Source organism: Rhipicephalus sanguineus, chromosome 11, assembly GCF_013339695.2.
Source record: "Rhipicephalus sanguineus isolate Rsan-2018 chromosome 11, BIME_Rsan_1.4, whole genome shotgun sequence".
Classification (NCBI taxonomy): domain Eukaryota; kingdom Metazoa; phylum Arthropoda; class Arachnida; order Ixodida; family Ixodidae; genus Rhipicephalus; species Rhipicephalus sanguineus.
Window position 1 is genome coordinate 135560478 of NC_051186.1, and position 20024 is coordinate 135580501.

At 45.0% G+C, this 20024-nt stretch overlaps 1 protein-coding gene across 1 annotated transcript in view; it reads right to left on the reverse strand.

Moving 5' to 3' along the window:
* The window catches only part of LOC119374618 (isoaspartyl peptidase/L-asparaginase), a 77805-nt gene extending 68620 nt beyond the window's left edge, over positions 1-9185 (reverse strand). The window contains exon 1 of the mRNA XM_037644783.2: positions 8938-9185. The gene's annotated coding sequence lies outside the window, so the exon portion shown is untranslated. The remainder of the gene's footprint in view (positions 1-8937) is intronic.
* Between the last annotated feature and the right edge of the window lie 10839 nt (positions 9186-20024).

The following is a 20024-nucleotide window of genomic DNA, read 5'->3' on the forward strand; positions in this document are numbered from 1 at the left end:
TGGGACCGTGTTTATCTAGCCCCCGATAGGAAGGCTAGCTCTTTATCTAACAGGGCTATTGATGGGGCGCTTACGCAGCTGTCCTGTAATTTCACGATATTTTGGGCCTCCATGATTTCTCGGGTTACTTTATCGCTGGACCTGCGTAATACTTTCGTGTTGTTGAATTGGGGCGCGCATTCACAATCTCGACAGTGGATGCCCAGGTGTCCTGAAATTCGCACGGTCACATTGTATTTATGTTCTAACAATCTTTTGTTAAGGCATCGGCCGGTCTGGCCGACGTAAGTGCGTCCGCAAGACAAGGGAATGGAATAGACGACTCCCTCAGTACAGGACACGAACTTGTCGCGGTGATTAGTGGTGCAGCCAACCTTCGTCCGACCCATTTGATTCACTCGTTTGCAAAGACCTGACAAGCGGTCAGGAGCTGAAAACAGAACGTGTATCCCATTTCTGCTGCCTATCTTTCTCAGGTTGTGGGAGATGCCATGTACGTAGGGAATGACCGCACACGTTTTGTCTTTGTCTCTTGCGCGAGTCTTATCTGTCCTTAACATTGTTTCTGCCACTGAGGATAGGAGGGTTATCGGGTACCCAGCTTGTACAAGACGGCACTTCTGGTTCAAAAAGCTGTTTTTTAGCTTGTGCTCGCACGATTTCTTTATAGCACTGGTGAAGCACGAATGTATGATGCTGCGCTTAACCAACTTCGAGTGGGCTGAATCGAAGGGAAGGATTGGTTTGTTATCCCGAGGCTCAAATGCCCAGCACACATGATTGCTGGTAAAATATAAACCTAATTCTAAAAACCTCATGCAACCATTGGATGGCAGTTCGTGGGTGACAATCAAGGGGTTTAAAACACTTGAAAACTGAGAAAGAATACTTGGAGCCTCCAAATGGATGGCTTCCAGACGGCAATCGAGAATTACAAGGTAATCATCGACAAATCTGAACACTCGCTTCACAATGCTATCGTGAAAGAACTCGTTTAAAACTCTGTCGTGCATAGCCAGAAAAAGGTCACTGAGGATCGGTGCGATAGACGAACCTATACATATTCCTTTCTTTTGAATAAAAAACGAACCATTCCATTCTGCGTAGGTCGATTTCAGGTAAAAGGAAAGCAGCTCTATGAAGTCGGCAGTTGACATGCTACTGGCGTTTTGGAATTTTACAGCCCCATGCTGGTCAATGCAGTCTTTGATACACCTGATCAAGTCTTCATGAGGTATGGCATAATATAAGTCTTTTACGTCAATCGAGAAACCTACTAAGGTCTTGTCACAGTTATCCTTTAAAAACTTCACCACTGGTTCCGCATTCTTTACCAAAAAAGGGTCGTCAATAGCTAGGAGCTTTAGCTGCTTTTGTAAAAAGGAAGCAAGACACTTCTGCCAGGTGCCTGTCTCAGAGACAATGACACGAAATGGAGAACCGACCTTATGGGTTTTGACAGAGAAAAACATTTCTAAACACAAGTGTTTGCTGCTCTCCACTGTACTGCGTAACTTGTCAAGATTTAGGCGTTCACACAGTTTTTTGGCTCTATTCTTTACCTTGCTTAGGCACACGTTGCTGCACTTATCGAATGATGAACCGATGGCTTCTTGGGCCTTGGTCAGGTACTCGCCTTTGGGTAGAACCGCAAAGCCTCCTTCCTGACCAAGGCCCAAGAAGCCATCGGTTCATCATTCGATAAGTGCAGCAACGTGTGCCTAAGCAAGGTAAAGAATAGAGCCAAAAAACTGTGTGAACGCCTAAATCTTGACAAGTTACGCAGTACAGTGGAGAGCAGCAAACACTTGTGTTTAGAAATGTTTTTCTCTGTCAAAACCCATAAGGTCGGTTCTCCATTTCGTGTCATTGTCTCTGAGACAGGCACCTGGCAGAAGTGTCTTGCTTCCTTTTTACAAAAGCAGCTAAAGCTCCTAGCTATTGACGACCCTTTTTTGGTAAAGAATGCGGAACCAGTGGTGAAGTTTTTAAAGGATAACTGTGACAAGACCTTAGTAGGTTTCTCGATTGACGTAAAAGACTTATATTATGCCATACCTCATGAAGACTTGATCAGGTGTATCAAAGACTGCATTGACCAGCATGGGGCTGTAAAATTCCAAAACGCCAGTAGCATGTCAACTGCCGACTTCATAGACCTGCTTTCCTTTTACCTGAAATCGACCTACGCAGAATGGAATGGTTCGTTTTTTATTCAAAAGAAAGGAATATGTATAGGTTCGTCTATCGCACCGATCCTCAGTGACCTTTTTCTGGCTATGCACGACAGAGTTTTAAACGAGTTCTTTCACGATAGCATTGTGAAGCGAGTGTTCAGATTTGTCGATGATTACCTTGTAATTCTCGATTGCCGTCTGGAAGCCATCCATTTGGAGGCTCCAAGTATTCTTTCTCAGTTTTCAAGTGTTTTAAACCCCTTGATTGTCACCCACGAACTGCCATCCAATGGTTGCATGAGGTTTTTAGAATTAGGTTTATATTTTACCAGCAATCATGTGTGCTGGGCATTTGAGCCTCGGGATAACAAACCAATCCTTCCCTTCGATTCAGCCCACTCGAAGTTGGTTAAGCGCAGCATCATACATTCGTGCTTCACCAGTGCTATAAAGAAATCGTGCGAGCACAAGCTAAAAAACAGCTTTTTGAACCAGAAGTGCCGTCTTGTACAAGCTGGGCACCCGATAACCCTCCTATCCTCAGTGGCAGAAACAATGTTAAGGACAGATAAGACTCGCGCAAGAGACAAAGACAAAACGTGTGCGGTCATTCCCTACGTACATGGCATCTCCCACAACCTGAGAAAGATAGGCAGCAGAAATGGGATACACGTTCTGTTTTCAGCTCCTGACCGCTTGTCAGGTCTTTGCAAACGAGTGAATCAAATGGGTCGGACGAAGGTTGGCTGCACCACTAATCACCGCGACAAGTTCGTGTCCTGTACTGAGGGAGTCGTCTATTCCATTCCCTTGTCTTGCGGACGCACTTACGTCGGCCAGACCGGCCGATGCCTTAACAAAAGATTGTTAGAACATAAATACAATGTGACCGTGCGAATTTCAGGACACCTGGGCATCCACTGTCGAGATTGTGAATGCGCGCCCCAATTCAACAACACGAAAGTATTACGCAGGTCCAGCGATAAAGTAACCCGAGAAATCATGGAGGCCCAAAATATCGTGAAATTACAGGACAGCTGCGTAAGCGCCCCATCAATAGCCCTGTTAGATAAAGAGCTAGCCTTCCTATCGGGGGCTAGATAAACACGGTCCCACTGGCTAACTGCTTTGAGTGTCCTATCAAGCCTTGCTTTTTTTGCTGTGTCTCTCTTCGTATTGGTTTTTTGTTGATACGTGCTATTTATTTTCGTGGCGTATGAGCAATAAACTTCAGTTGTTAGTCAGCGCCTGTGTCTGTGCCTTTTCTTGTGTCTGTTCGTACTCGTCTGTACGCGCTGTTTTCGCCTCGGAATTTAACCTCAGCATGTTGGGCTATTGTCTTGAAATTGTGCAATAGCCTATGAATATATGGAATTACCATAGTCTTCTGTGCTTCTTCACGTAATGGACATGAACCATTGCTAGAATCCCGTATGGTCTTCAGAAGTTTTTCGACCACAGAAACTATCATCTGCCTCGGGTATACGGCCTCTGAAAGACGAGTACATTGTTGGGCCAAACTTATTTCCATCAAACAAGGCCAGGATTTTTGCAAGGCGTTCTTGATGCATAGGTTTATGATTGCCCACTTGGTTAGTTTCGAATGTGCAGAGTTAAATGGAAGGATGGGTTTTTTAGCTCGTGGCTTGCAACTCCAGCACACATGGCTTCCTTTAAAAATGAACTTAATATCTAAAAACCGGATACCTGCTTCACTCGGTAATTCGTGGGTTATCTGCAGGGGTTCTAGACATGTTCCTGCGATGGGCAATACTTTCTCAACTTCTCGTTTAAAATTTCATGCATTGCAATCTAAAGGAAACACAAAATCGTCAGCATGCCTAAAACCTTTGCACACCTTTGTTGTTAGTAGTTCGGTAGCAAGTGTTTTGTCCAGGTGCAATAAAAACAAATTGCTAAGTATTGGTTCTATACATGACATTATGCATAGCGTCATGCATTCATTAGATGGGGTGACCAAATCAGTGAGGCATATTCTAATTGAGATTGTACATAGTAAGATAATTTGTAGATGCTGATTGGGGAATCTCAAAGATTTTAGCATAATTATCCCAGTGATTCAGGCGCATTGGAACAGATATGGCGGCTACAGTTATGTTTCCAGGGAAGACATTCCTGGGACATTCTAGCAAGCGCTCATCGAGACAGCACCTAGGGAGCTAGGAGAAGTCAACGTTTCTCACAAGCGAAGAGAATGCGGTACATACACCACACCAACTTCATATTCAATGAGGGCATACACATTCCACCAAAAAATACAACTCATGGGCTAGTTTGTAGTACATAATAATCCAGGCTGTAGCGCAAAGAATCAGATGCACTGTGAAAGCAAGACAGGACACAGCGCAGTCTTGCTTTTAACATCCACGTGATTCTTTGTGCCACTGCCTGGATTACATAAAGTCTGTTTTTCTTTTGTGCAATAAAACTGAGTTCAGGTGTAGCATTCCTGGCGTCAGCTACTGTGCCAGTCCGTGTTTGCGCACTGGAACGATGTTTCATGATACTCTTTACAATCAAACAGCCCGGCTGACCACGGTCAGCAATAGTTCTTGCCTATCTCCTGATTGGGTCCCATATAAATTTTTCACTAGGCATCACGATTGCCACGTGATGCTCCCGTGTGGTGTTTCCTTGCTCCATAATCAGTCTCCTCAGGGACATAGCCAGAAATGTTTTTCAGGAGGGGTCCAACCCCTTCCCCCTTTACATATGTTCGTGCGTATGTATGCCTACACACACACACACACACACACACACATATATATATATGGGAGTGGATATTCGCCCGGCATCCGGCTGAATTGCGCGAGCGGAACTTGGCCGGCAGTGTCTCCTCATTGGCCGGCTGTAGTCACGTGGTTAATGCCGGCATCCTGTCGCAAAAAGCGCTTTGCCGGCACGGGTATTTGCCGAGTGTCATTTCGTGAGCGGCCGTCAAGCGAAGAGTGCCGGCATTTAGTGAGAGAACAATTATATGCCGGTAGTTTGACTTACCCACGCCGTCGCCACATCTGAAACCCATCTGAAAACGCACGCCGTGACGGCAACAATTGTCCGGTTCTGGTTTGGCCGGCAGTTTGCTTTTGCGGCCGGCCGTCAAGCGACGAGCGCCGGCACTTAGCGCACGGGTATTTGCGAGTTTCATTTCGCGAGCGGCCGTCAAGCGAAGAGTGCCGGCATTTAGTGCGGGAACAATTACATGCCGGTAGTTTGACTTGCCAACGCCGTAGCCACGTCTGAAAACGCACGCCGTGACAGCAACAGAGTTGTCTGGTTGTGGTTTGACCGGCAGTTTGCTTTCGCGAGCGGCCGGCCGTCAAGCGACGAGCGAGTTTTACTTATCAACAGGCAGCTGTGACTACTACGATGGCACAAGTCGTCCGGTTGTGGTGTGACCGGCAGTTTGCTTTCGCGAGCGGCCGGCCGTCAAGCGACGAGCGCTTAGCGGGGAGACAATTATTTGCCGGTAGTTTTACTTATCCATGGTATAGCCTCCCCTGAAAACAGGCTGTGACTACTACGACGGCACAAGTCCTCCGGTTGTGGTTTGACCGGCAGTTTGCTTTCGCGAGCGGCCGGCCGTCAAGCGACTAGCGCGGAGACAATTATTTGCCGATACATGTCAAGATAGTGTGACGTAGTCCCGCCACGTCGGTGACAAACATGGTGAAATAAAGGGGAAAAAAATCACCGACGATTACGATACCACCTAATATTCTGAGTGCAACTGTTTAGGTGTTATCAGTGCCCTCAATGATAAAATTCTTGAAGAAGATGTGGAAACAAAGCCAGATTTGCTGAACTGTGGTGTTCTGGATGCACCAGTGGGAATGTGAACAGTGTCACGAAGAGCTTGAGAAGTTTGACTATTTTTTGTGATTGGTGTCTCTGCTGGTACCATATACCTTGCACATTGTTGAAGAGGCAGCCAAAAAAGAAACTGTGGCAATGTTCCAAGTGTGTGACTATTATATAGGTCAACATTGTGCATTGGCTTTCACGTCAACATTGTACAAACAACTTTGTTACTTGTTATTGATGGCTTGCATTGATGTCATTGAAAGCACCGTGTTGGAGCACCAGCATGTGGGGACGCGGCGTTTAGCGATGCCACATTAATGTTATCAAAACATCACGCATATGCATGTACTTTTGTTATTTGCACACAGAGATGTTCCTGCCATGTTCTTTTCACAGACGAAACTTGTTTGTCATCAGAGCCACCATCGTGCAGTGCCAGTTCATTGAGAAGCTGCGTCTATGGCATCATGTGCAAGCCATTCTGAAATGACCTTTTGTGTACCATGCAACAACAAAAAAAGTGAGAAATGTCATGGAGACAATGAAGGGTTTGACTGGCACTGTAGCTGGTATCATACCCCTCCATCTGATTTGAGGTAGCCAAAGAAGAAACTGTGCAATGTTCCCACTGCGGGTGACTTTTGACAATATTTATGTGCATATCTTCCATGTTAAAATTGTTTGAAACTGAGACGTGCTACTTTTTTATATCACCTGACGTTACCCTTTGTGTAGAGTTTGACCTCTACTAATTGCCATTATCATACCCCTCCATCTGATTTGAGGTAGCCAAAGAAGAAACTGTGCAATGTTCCCACTGCGGGTGACTTTTGACAATATTTATGTGCATATCTTCCATGTTAAAATTGTTTGAAACTGAGACATGCTACTTTTTTATATCACCTGACGTTACCCTTTGTGTAGAGTTTGACCTCTACTAATTGCCATTATCATACCCCTCCATCTGATTTGAGGTAGTCAAAGAAGAAACTGTGCAATGTTCCCACTGCAGGTGACTTTTGACAATATTTATGTGCATATCTTGACCTTTGACAATATTTATGTGCATATCTTCCATGTTAAAATTGTTTAAAACTGAGACGTGCTACTTTTTTATATCACCTGACATTACCTGTTGTGTAGAGTTTGACCTCTACTAATTGCCATTATCATACCCCTCCATCTGATTTGAGGTAGTCAGAGAAGAAACTGCAATGTTCCCACTGCAGGTGACTTTGACAATATTTATGTGCATATCTTCTTCCATGTTAAAATTGTGTAAACTAAGACTTGTGTTGCCTTTTATAACGCCTGAAATTACTTTTTGTGTACCACGCAACAAGAAAAAAAAAGCAATGTGAGGAGTGTGTTGTCGACATTCAAAGACAAATTCAGGATAAGATGGAAGCTTGCAGAGATTTAAAAAATCATTGAAAAGGCATGTTGCTAGAGCCAACATTTCGACAGGTGGACTTGTTATCATCAAGGCTGCCCTGACAAAGCAGGCCCGTTTGTTGAAATGTTGGCTCCAGCGACATTCCCAGGCCAAGGACTTTTTCATCTCATAGAAACGCACAAGATGTTCAGTAGCGCCTTTGCTGATATCATACATAGCCCTTCCATATGTCATCAGAGGCAGCCAAAGAACAAAAATATGAAACTTTCGTGTGAGTATTGTGCATTTCAGAATTTTTCGTAACTTCTAAATGTATGACATTTATTTTGGCAACATAGAAATAAAAAATTGAAACACGACCCCCCCTCCCCCCCCTTTTTTTTTTCACTCCAATGTGCACTATGAAAGGCAACGGTACACTCAGGTACACTTGCGAAGTTCGCAGGGCATTCTAAGTGGAGGATATACCGTCAGGTTCTAACTGAGTTAAACGAAGTAACAGCGCAAATGCCGGTCAAACCACAACCGGACGACTTGTGCCGTCGTAGTAGTCACAGCATGTTTTCAGGGGACGCTATACCATGGATAAGTAAAACTACCGGCAAATAATTGTCTCCGCGCTGAGTGCCGGCGCTCGTCGCTTGACGGCCTGCCGCTCGCGAAAGCAAACTGCATGCCGGTCAAACCACAACCGGACGACTTGTGCCGTCGTAGTAGTCACAGCTGCCTGTTTTCAGGGGAGGCTATATTATGGATAAGTAAAACTACCGGCAAATAATTGTCTCCGCGCTAAGCGCCGGCGCTCGTCGCTTGACGGCCGGCCGCTCGCGAAAGCAAACTGCCGGTCAAACCACAACCAGACAACTCTGTTGCCGTCACGGCGTGCGTTTTCAGACGTGGCGACGGCGTGGGTCTAAATGCTGGCACTCTTTGCTTGACGGCCGCTCGCGAAATGAAACTCGCAAATACCCGTGCGCTAAGTGCCGGCGCTCGTCGCTTGACGGCCGGCCGCAAAAGCAAACTGCCGGCCAAACCAGAACCGGACAACTGTTGCCGTCACGGCGTGCGTTTTCGGATGTGGCGACGGCGTGGGTAAGTCAAACTACCGGCATATAATTGTTCTCTCACTAAATGCCGGCATCTTCGCTTGACGGCCACTCGCGAAATGACACTCGGCAAATACACCCGTGCCGGCAAAGCGCTTTCTGCCTCAGGATTCCGGCATTAACCACGTGACTACAGCCGGCCAATGAGGAGACACTGCCGGCCAAGTTCCGCTCGCGCAATTCAGCCGGATGCCGGGCGAATATCCACTCCCTATATATATACACACACACACACACACATACACACACACATACAAAATTTTAAAAAATTGTGGTGGGGGTAGAAACCCCCCGAAACCGCCCCCCTGACTGTGTCACGCCATGTCACTGGTCTACATCGTCGGAGAACAGGCTCTCTAGATGGTCAGGTTCACTAGATGTGGCTAAAGTAACACTAGCCAAAGCACACGCGTGTTGTCGTGGGAAAGCTCACCTGCAGGGGCTGATGGTCAGGGCCTCAGTTCACCTTCAAGCTTCTGCTGCGCCGTGGCCAGCCGGGAGGCGAGCCAATCCCGGCGCTGCTTGAGATAATGAACGCGCAGGGTTTTCAGCTTGTACCCGACGCCGACGCCGAGCATGAAAGACACGAACAGCAGCAACGATAACTGCTTCCCGCTGATAGTCACCGACATGCCGCCACCCGTCCGTCGCACCGTGCGAGACTACCGAAACATTCCCCAATCTTAGCGGTACAAGAGTGCTTCATGGTGGCTACCCTGTTCCGCCGAGCAACTCTATTCGAGTACTCAGTACAGACAGAACTGCTTTCGCTGTCGCAGTGCAGCTTGAAAGCATGCAGAGATGCAGATATGAAGCTAATATATCTCTCAGTATATTAACGAATACTAAAACTCTATCCTCGCCCCCCCTCTAAAGAAGAGAGGAAGCTATGACACTATGCACGCAGACGCGTTGAACGATCGTAGATGTAGCTACCGAGGAGGCCATGCTACTGGAAGCACTCTGGATCGGAAATGAGGCGAATTGATCTTTAATTTTTTCGCATGGGCGAAAAAATTCGCGCAGTCGGTCGTTACGGCAGTGGATGGAGCGGTGCGACAGTTGCGGAATAACGGCTGCGGGTGGCACGCACTGTGATGGCACGCACGTGTTGATCGCATCTTCCGACGATGCATCATTTTTGCGTCTTTAACCCTTTCGGCCCTGGCGGTGTCAATTGACACCATGACACAACATTTCCCCTAGCACCTCGGAAATGAAACCAAAACTGGCCATCCTTGGGGGAGTACTTCTTCAATGATCCCCACTGCGTTTGACACCAAAATGGTGACATGCTTGCGGAGCTGGGAGCTGTAGTGAAGACGAAGCTTGACCGAAGTCATGGGTGACGCCGAGGCGGGTCAGCTGAGGCGGCTAAGCGCAATTTTCGGGTCGACGTACCGAAGCTGTTTCAATGAGTATCACATTGAAAAATGAGACGTGGTTCACACTTTGTGTACTCTAGTGAATAGCGGGAAAAAAGATGCCATTTTCTCATTTCACAACCGCTGAGCCCTGATGACCTAATTTGATGTCATGTCTGTAAATCCATTAATAATTGCACCACTGGCTCAATTTTTCGTTTGTGGTCTTCTGAGGTCATAACTATTAGGAAAACAAACACAAAAAATGTCCCCGACCAAAATAAAAAATCCAGGGCTGAAAGGGTTAATGACGCCTCAGGCTAGCCATAAGTCGTCGAACGTCCAGAAGCGCGAGTAGGTGCACGCGGTGGACAATTTGCAGTGGTTTGCAGTGCCGTCACCACGCGTTGCTTGAAGTTCCGCGGTCGCTGTCGGTACGCTGTCGTAGCATCTGCTTGGGAAGGCCGACTTGTTGCCTAAAAAAACTGCAGACGCACTTCCATCGCGCGCAGTCTCTTCTTCGTCAGTCGAGCTCCATGACGTTGTTGACGAGCGTGTCTGTGGAGTGGATAATGTAGAAGAGCTCGTGGTCTGTGCAAGGTTTGTTTGTTTGTTTGTTTGTTTGTTTGTTTGCCCTGAGGAGACTGGCACATACCCACGAGGGGGATTGGCCACACTGACAATTACTGTGCAAGGTCTGTGGCCGCGTCCGCGTAGAAAGTTGGGGCTTCTTCCCATTGCGGTTAGAAAAACGAGGATATGGTCAGGTTCACTTTTTTTTAGCGCAAATTTGGCCTCAGGATCAAGTAAACGAAAGATGCGAAATATATTTGGCCGGCGTTGGGTCGCCCTGGGCGCACGAGACAAAATGTGGCAAAAGCGTTCGGCGCACCCATATAGCCGCTTAAAACCGGCTTGACTTGGCTTGAAGTGTGTAAATAGGTGGCGGCAGAGTAGCGTTCAGGCTGCCGTTTATGTGGCTTGTTCTCGTGGTGGGTGTTGGCAGCGGCGGCACTACTGGTGGTAGTTTTGAGCGTGAACTGTGTGGATTAGCGGTTAGCGGCATTGGCCGCGGTGTAACCGAGGGGACATGGTACTACATGGTTGCGTTGTGTAGAGTGCTGTAGAAAGTGATCCATGTGCAAGTCGTTGCCGCTTTTGTTTCTGCGATGTCCCTGTGTTCAGAGGACCGCCGCCAAGCAACGGTAACGAGCTGTACGAGCGTGAGATAAAGGCCATGTGTTATGCGATTTGTGAATGTCTGTATTAGTAGTAGCGGTAGTAGCAGTAGTAGTTCTTGATGGAAAGGAAGAATGGCACTCATTTGTGTCTACCTTGTGGTGACACGGCTACGCGCCCTTAGGGGTGGGGGAAGTGGGTAAAAAAGAAAAGTAGGAAGAGAAAGAAATCGAAGCTGCAGCGTGCCTGAAGCAAGCAAAGAGACAGCATAGATGGGGGAGCGGTCACAGGAGTTCACGGACAGGAACCGATGCGGCGAGCGGTCTTCATGATGGCATCGCGGACGAGACGGGGCCCCGATCGGCGAGCGGTCTTCGGTGAAGACATCGTGGTCGATGCGACCGTCTGGCGTCGCACAGCGTACTGTGGCCTACGTGGATGTGTGGTAAGTGCGTGCGTTGCGTGGATCGATCGCTTACAGTTGGACAGTCCTATTGGCGAAGTGTATGGAACCATCACTTTTATTTAAGTTCCCTCTTGAGTAACTGCGCGAGACATACGGAATGCGCAAGTTGGAAGCGACGGGATATGAGAAGGCGTTCACCTGACGTATATTGTCCGTGTAACTTATGCTGTCATCGATGATGACAGTCGGTTTTCTGAGCAGTGTCTATTTACGTAGGTGCATGCAAATGAACAAGGAAGTAAAACGGAAAATTTATTGCTGGGAGCTCTAGTTTTGTCCAGCTTAAATTGCCGAACCCTAAACGTCTTTCTAAGTCAACATTGCCGCAACACAGCCGTGTCATGCGGCAAAGCGCGCGCAGAGTTTTGTGGTAAAGCATACTTAGTACGCGCGCGCGTGAGTGTGCAAAACGGAAATCCAGCGCTGTCATTAGGACTCGTGTGTGTGCCTTAATTACACACGCGCCGTCCGCTGCTTCATTAGTGGCGATGCGGCGGACAGCACCGCCACCTTTGGATTTAGCCTATAACAATTTACCCCGTAAAAAACATTTTGTGGCAAGCGATTGGCAGTAAGCTTCTGGTTCATTGTATAAATAATTCAAAATTGTTGAATGGCCCCTTTAAATAAGTGCAAAATACCTGTGATAGACTCCAGTGGTACTCCAGATTTTGCGCCTTCACGTATAAACTCGTAACTGAAACTGATAATTAAGGAAACGTACACTCAGGCATAGGTGATGAGCAACTTTCTGAAAAGCAGTGGCTTATGGTTCACTTTATCGAGTTTTTACGAGTAATCAAGATAAAGAGCTATTAAAGAATGGTCTAGAATTATAGGTGCAGTTTGTCAAGGAAGCAAGTTTAGCTTTGCAAGTTGCACTCTTGCATTTATGGAAACCATGCTGTGCCAGAACTAAGAGCAAGGTGGTTTCAGCAAACTTATAATGACCTTACATGATAGCACGTGTTCAAACATATTACAGGGGCTGCTTGTTGTTGGCAAGATGGAGTGGTAATTAGGCAAATGCCTGTCATCAGGTGTGGAGATGCATCGCATTCCTGACCATCAAAATTGCTATGAAGGGGATGCCAAAAATTTCTTGCAGGCATGAGTACACAGCAGGACTTATTAAGCATCTGTTTAATGAGGTTGGCACTGGGGCTAGCAGGTATCTTAAATAAACTGGTCACTTTATTAACACCCCCAAGGTCAATAATTATTGGGTGCACAGCAAGGTATGGATGAGGTAGGATTATGCAAATGGGGAAATTAGAAGTAATGAAATCAATGAAAATATGTTGTTAATGCCTATACAGTCTCAATGCAAAATAAGGTTTCCAGCACGGTGAATCTACTTTTGCCGATACTTTTGGTGGCATAATTGCAGTTTATATTCACTGGTTTCATGCACTGTATATCAAGCATCACTAAGGACAATCTGGTTTTTCCATGGTTAATTTACTGATTAAAAAAATAACATAAACAAGCTACATACTATCTTACGGCTTGATCAGGCACACCACGTACAGGTAATTTGTGACTATTTAGTGAATTGTGTCGGGGAGGTCTGTGTAGGATATCATAGTAATCTTTTAATGATCTAGCTTTGTTCGTGCAATGCTTGAAGCCACTTTTTTAATTAACAATTGCTAATGAGCAAACAAGTTCCAATACCAGGATTGGCCTTTGGGTGAAGCAGGTGGTTAGAGTAAGCTCAATTACAAGCCCTGCAGGAACTACCTATAGGGTGAAACTTCCTGTGCACCAAGACTGAAGTGGGAGAAGGGGTTAACATTTCAAGAGGGCATCTCCTGGGCATCATCCCTCCCTAGCCACAAACTTGTATGGCCAATATTTAGGAGATTCCTATGAGACAGAACAGGCATAAATGTTGCTTCTTTATTGCAAGATGGCACATCAGACCTTTTCAGAATTCCTTCATTGCAAGCCCTTACATTTGCTTAAAGATCTTTCCGTGCTCGGTGCCCTCTTTTTGTTCCCACACAGTTGTCTCAAGCAAAAGTATGCAGCTTGTCACAGTCCAGCTGGTGCCACACAGAGATGGCTCCAGCCATTGTGATGTGTACTCCACTAGAGCTGTCAGACACTGTAGAATAATAGTCTGGTGTGCATGCTAAGGGCATTGAAGATGTAAACAGTGACCACTCCTGCTTGCGTCCCTTGCACTGGTTCATTCCTGTCACACACCTGCACTGGATTTTGACAGAGACGTTAGTACTGGCAATGATGCCGCAGTGGTAAGAAGGTGTACACCCACAGGTACACCACGGCAAAGCAAGCTGAGGTCCATATTGAATATACTATTCTACATGCAATACAATGATAATATAAGTACTCTTGCATTCATTTAGTGTTAGGCATTACATAATTTTGCCTAACTGTGACATTTTTTGCTTATCATCTACATAGTTTTCCAGGTTGGTCACAGTACAGAAAGAAAATTTTCTTTATGCGAACAGTGATATCCTAAATTTCAGCACTTTTTTGTCCTAACAAAGGGAAACTGAATGTCATCTTTGGCCTGTGATCTTACAGTAGCTTTAGCAAATGCCCTGTTGTCATCTTGTGTCAATGATGCCACCTGCAATAGTTTAACAAAGCCTATAACTCTGCAAGATGGTACATAGCTTCAGGGAGGAGTGCAGAAGTGTCACTCACATAAGACAAGAAACACAGGACATGTATTAACTTCCATCTATCTTTATTTGTAGCTTTGCCAGCAAATATGTAAGGAAAGAGACACATACTCATTATGGCAAAGGGCAATGTCACAGTCATTTAATATAAAGAAACGTCACAAAATAATGCCTAAGAAACTTTTCTGCCCTTGTAAGTTTCAACAGATGTGTCACTAAAACATGCATTCCTCTTTTCGTAGCATGAAATGGTTCCAATAGTTCACATGCATTATATCCCAGCCCTTGCCCGGAATTGTTATCTCATTCAATCTCATCTTAAATGCACTGCCAATGGTTCCAATAGTTCACATGCATTATATCCCAGCCCTTGCCCGGAATTGTTATCTCATTCAATCTCATCTTAAATGCACTGCCAATCCTGCAACAATCAGCCAGATTTGTCACTCCACTCTTAAAAGCCTGAAAGTCCACTCCTAACATCCCCCCATCCACCTGCCCAGCGTTCATAAGCCGGGTGGGTTATATCCACTGAAACATATTTGATACATTGAATATAATGCCTCAAAGAATGGTAATGAAGCTCTCATATAGGACCGGATTAACAGTGCTTAGGGCCCGGTTCAAAAAAACAAGGGAGGGCCCTCAGCCCTGCCCCCACTTCTTCGCCTAAGTAATTCGTCATTCTTGAGACCTGAGCCTTTTTAGAAGTCGCCAGAAAAAACACATGCCGTATTTACTCGAACAATCTTCGAAGTGTATATGAAGACCGCCTGGGTGTCCACTTTCTTGCAGAGCACGTGCAGAGATTTTCATCAGAAGTGAACTATACGAGGATCAGAATTGTAATAGTGCGGAAGCAACACAAGGGATGAGAAGGGATGCAGACAAGCGCTAACGAGGAGATGAATAGATATAGACAGCATCAGTCGTGTCTATTGAATTTTGGGGGGGGGGGGGGGTACGGCCCTGCTGTAACTCCCCCACCCCCAAATTCTCATGGTTGTGGGTGCTTTACCAAAACTAAATAAGAAAAATGGGTGTTTTTCATGGCCTCCAGCAAGTGCCCCCCCCCCCCCCCCCCCCCCCCCCCAAAAAAAGAATCCTGGCTTCGTGCCCGGACAGCATTAAGAACTATTGAGCTTGTTGATTCATACTGAAAGAAGGGTAAACTGTGCCAGAAGTCAAGATGAAAGGAGGAAACACATACGACACTTACAAGTGCACTATAAGTGTCTTATGTGTTTTTTCCCTTCGTCTTAAATTTTAGCGCAGTTTACCCTTGTTTCAAAAGACATCTTCCCTCAAAAATCAGAAAGTGCAATCACAAAAAATGGCTTCCTCTATCTGCTTCACCAATTTGACAGTGCACACTTTGGTTGCCTGCGCGTGAGCACTGTCAAAGTAGACAGGTGGACCTTTCTAAGAAAGTGTTCGCACATCCTTGCAGTAAATACGCTACCATTCATCTGGCTATTTTGTGATTTCGTCCAGCAACACAGATTTAAGCACTGCTAAGTCATCATTTTGATACAAACGATGATATTATTTTGTATCATGCCGATTGAGCATAACTATAATTTAAATGGTTTATTATTCATATGTTTCCATCATGAGGGGACCTACATCATTTAGAAAAGGTGGTGCCTGCAAAAATTAGATCGATACTGAGCTTTCACAAAAATGTTTTTAGAACACACTCGAATAAACAGTCATACATACTTTCATTCTTACATTTATGTATAGATCGTTCAGTTTTAAACAGCTCATACATTTACAAATTTGCAACCAATATCCATTTTTATAAAAGAAAGAAACACATTCATAATTCACATGCATTCTCTGCATGTGCAGTAAAATAAGAATTTACATATTCACAAAATTTTTTTTTACTTCAAGACAGTGTAAAAATTAGGCTAAAGCGTTTCGCAGAAATTATACCTTGAAATGGGGTGACCAAGTTTTCTCTCTTTATTAATCTTTTCAGAAAAGAAAGAAAAGTATGTGCGTTTCTACAAGTGTTCTTGTGCCTTTTGCTGGAACAGTTTGTTGATGAGATCTACATTGACCCTCCTAAGAATCTCCGTCCCCATGTTCAGCAGCGATAAATTGCTGAGGTGGCTGTCAGTCATTGTTGAGCGAAGCCTGTTTGTGACCAAAGTCAGCCTGCTGAATGATCGTTCGCCAGTGCAATTCGTGACCATCAAGCGCAAAAAATTCTAAGAGCCTCCTGAACATCTGGGAATGCACCTTCAGACTTTTTCACGAATTAGAAGTTTCAGCATGTCTTCCACAAAAGAATAGCCTTCGTTGCTCACAAATGAAATGAACTGTTCAAGCCCATTGGGAAAGGTGCCACCCACATAAGAATGATACTTTTTAAATATGCAGCATTTATTTGAGAACTGCAGGCACTTAGAGCGTTTCTATCTATCTAGCTACCTATGTCTGGGTGTTCTCGTGATCACCTCTTTAGCTTGGTGTGGACCAAAATTGGTATGGGAGGGTAAGAGAGTTTTGAGAAATATGACTGTCTGGTCATGACATGAATAACGTGAATATTCTGTCGCGTATATTGTCAAACCCTTTTCTCCAGACACGTGTGGCATATAGTACCTGTATACCAAAGGCCTCGGTATGCGGGTATGCGCTGCAGGTGTCTGACAGTTTATATCTACCCGGGAATGGCGATGACAGACATTAGTAACTTCAATGTGAGAGCAATAAGAGAAACTGACATCGGCAGCATTGACCCGACCAATGCAAAAAATAAAAATTAGGATCTCAGCAGGAATCGAACCCAAATGTTCTGCGTGGCAATCAGGTATTCTACCACACAGCCCCGCCAGGTCTTGAAACTGCTTTGTAAAAAGACTCTATGCAGGCATAACGTCGGTGCAACTTCAACTGCAGTTGCTGTGCTGGTTATCTAAGTTTACAACAAAGCAATAAACATTACATATGCAAACCTGTGACACAGACATCATGCCGGGTTCAGTTCACTTTATCACCTTAAAGGCCCCACTTTCTTGGAGGGGCATTACATAAGGGGTGGGGTTTTATTCAGGTTAACAATAAGCAATGAAGATTGTTTTAATATTGAAGATGATCAATAACACGTTCTTTAAAGGCAGATGATGAAGCGATGATCACGATGTCCCGGGGGTGGTCATTCCAGTCTGTGGCTGCTCAAAAAAAGAACGAGGCAGAAAAAGTAGAGGTGCACGGTGATGGGCGGGCAACCTGAAATGGATGACGGGTTCAATGAGATATGCGTGCTGCGGCTGTTATATAAGGTCACTGGTTGAGCAAAGAATGAAAGAATTTGTGAAACGAGAGTTGCAGTGCGGCGACGCAAGGGGTGGCAGTCCAGATTTTGCTTTCAAAGATCAAATACTGATATCATATGAATAAGATGAGTGATTGAAGCTAGCGGCATGATTTTGTACCGCTTCTGATGCATTGATTAAATACGCTTGTTGTGGGCACCATATGGCAGATGCATATTCTAATTTTGGTCTAATTACTGATTTATATGCAAGTAATTTTACACATGGGGGTGCTAGGTGGAGATGGCGCTTGAGAAAACAGGGTGCTTTAGTGGATGCTGAAACTATTAGAGCGATGTGGGTGCACCATGATAAATCATAGAACAAGGTTGCTCCAAGATATTTATAAGATGGTACTGATTCAATGGGGGTGTTAGCGATAGAATACTGGAAATGATATTGGCTGTGGCGATGGGAAAAAGACACAAGTTCACATTTAGAAGGATTAAGGGTCATTAACCATGTGTGGCACTAATTAAGCATGCTGTTAAGATTTGCACAGTCATCGGCAAACATGCAAATGCTGCAAGTTACATGATCGGGCAAGTCGTTAATATTTATTAGGAATAGGAGTGGACTAAGGACAGATTCTTGGAGAACACCTGATGTGACTGGGAGAGAGTTAGACAGGTGACCATTAACAAAGACTGACTGAGAACGGTTAGTCAGAAACTCTTCAATCCATTGAAGAATGTTAGGGCGAAAGAGCAGGTGTGAAAGTTTTAGGAAAAGGCGGCGGTGAGGAACTTACTTTATCTAATGCTTTTGCATAGTCTAGAAAGATTACATTGGTCTGCATGTTACGGTCAAGGTTAGTGTGCAGGTTGTGAAGAAAGAGTGCTAATTGTGTTTTGTAGGAGAGGCCTTTACGGAACCCATGTTCTCTATCACTGGAACTAGGCCACGCTGGCGCTGCTTCACACATAACTTTTTGCATTCTGTTGTTTCCCCTGCTCTAACATAACACTTAAGGATGGGTAAGTTCCATCCCGCACCACATTATTAAAATTACAGGAGTTCAAGAAACTTACGTTTTGAGAGTAGATGACGTGTTCCATGATTTTACAGTGGGCTCTCAGTAAACGGAAATCTCTTAAATGGAATTGCTGCTTAAATGGAACAATTTCTTTTGGTATGACTGCTTTCGTAACCGAATGTTTCAACCCAGTTCATGTCTCAGTAAACAGAACTCCTGTTAAACAGAACACATTTTCCTTGTCCCTTCAGCTTCTGTTTAAACAGAGTCCACTCTAGAGGGTACACTAGTCAATGAAATGGGGCGGTACGGTAGTTCAAGGGTGAGTCTCTGTTACCTGATTTGTACTCTGCAACGACCTTCCCCGTTTTCCAGTCATCTGGAATGATTCCTGAGGTGAGTGACTGTGAAAAAAAGACAAATATGCAGCACAAATTGATCTAGGATTTTTCAGTAGCTTGGAATTAATTGAGTCCATACCGGCTGATTATGAAAGTTTCATGTTATCAGTTACGGATGCAATGCCTTCTTCGAAAAACGTGATAGGTGGCCTGAATGCTTCGATGTTAACTGATGGTGAATGTGAAGGTGTATCAGGTGCTTTAGTAAAGACAGATGTGAATGTGCTGCTAAATATTTCCCTACAATCATGGTCCATGACTGGTTTGTGCGCGTCGTTAGTCAGTGTGATGTCATGAGTGTGCTTTACATTTAAAACTCTACAGAATTACCTGGGGTTGCTGGTTAGAAGCTTTGGTAAGTCATTGTGATAAAATGGATGCTTGGCATTCCGGATCTCAAGTAGATATTTTTTCAACCTCAAAGTATCTGTCCCAACCAGTGTTGCGGAGTTGCCACTCCGGAATCATTCCACATTTTTGTGACCCCAGAATGGAATGGGGACAATGCTTGGATGAATGGAATGTTAAGCGCCTTTTGCACGGAATGGAATAGGAATGGAATTAGGTCTTTTTTCCGAAAATACAGCACGTTTTCGTCTATGCGCTGTTCTTCAAACTTCAAACATTAGTAAGTCAGAGCCTCAAATTTAACAATAAAGCAGTATTTTCAAAATGGCTTGGCTGATTACAAGCACTGTACATTTATAAGCAATGCTTCTACCACAATCTGTCCTTATACAGACTGTGTTGCTCTGCAGTTTGTCTCTATTCTTCGCGTAAGTCTGCAGTTTGTCTCTATTCTGTCGTATTCTTCGCGCTTGTCTCTATTCTTCGCCATTGGTATCCATCGTGGGAAACTACGGTGGCAGTATACACCCCTCCCCCCTTACGCCTTGTGATTTTTTTTCCCTTTTGGACCCAATAAAGTTGTTTCACTCACTCACTCGGCGGCGCCTCAAGTGCCTGCTGACTCCCCACCCTTCACTTCATTGCTTTTGCTTCTGTCGCCGTTGCTAACTCGGACGCATATTCGAAAAAGCACTTCTCCAAGTTGTGATGCGTATTGACGCTGGCGAAATGCTTGTGTTCACTGGAAGCTTTCGTATACCAGCTTGCCCGCCGTCTCACCTCATACTCCCTCCACC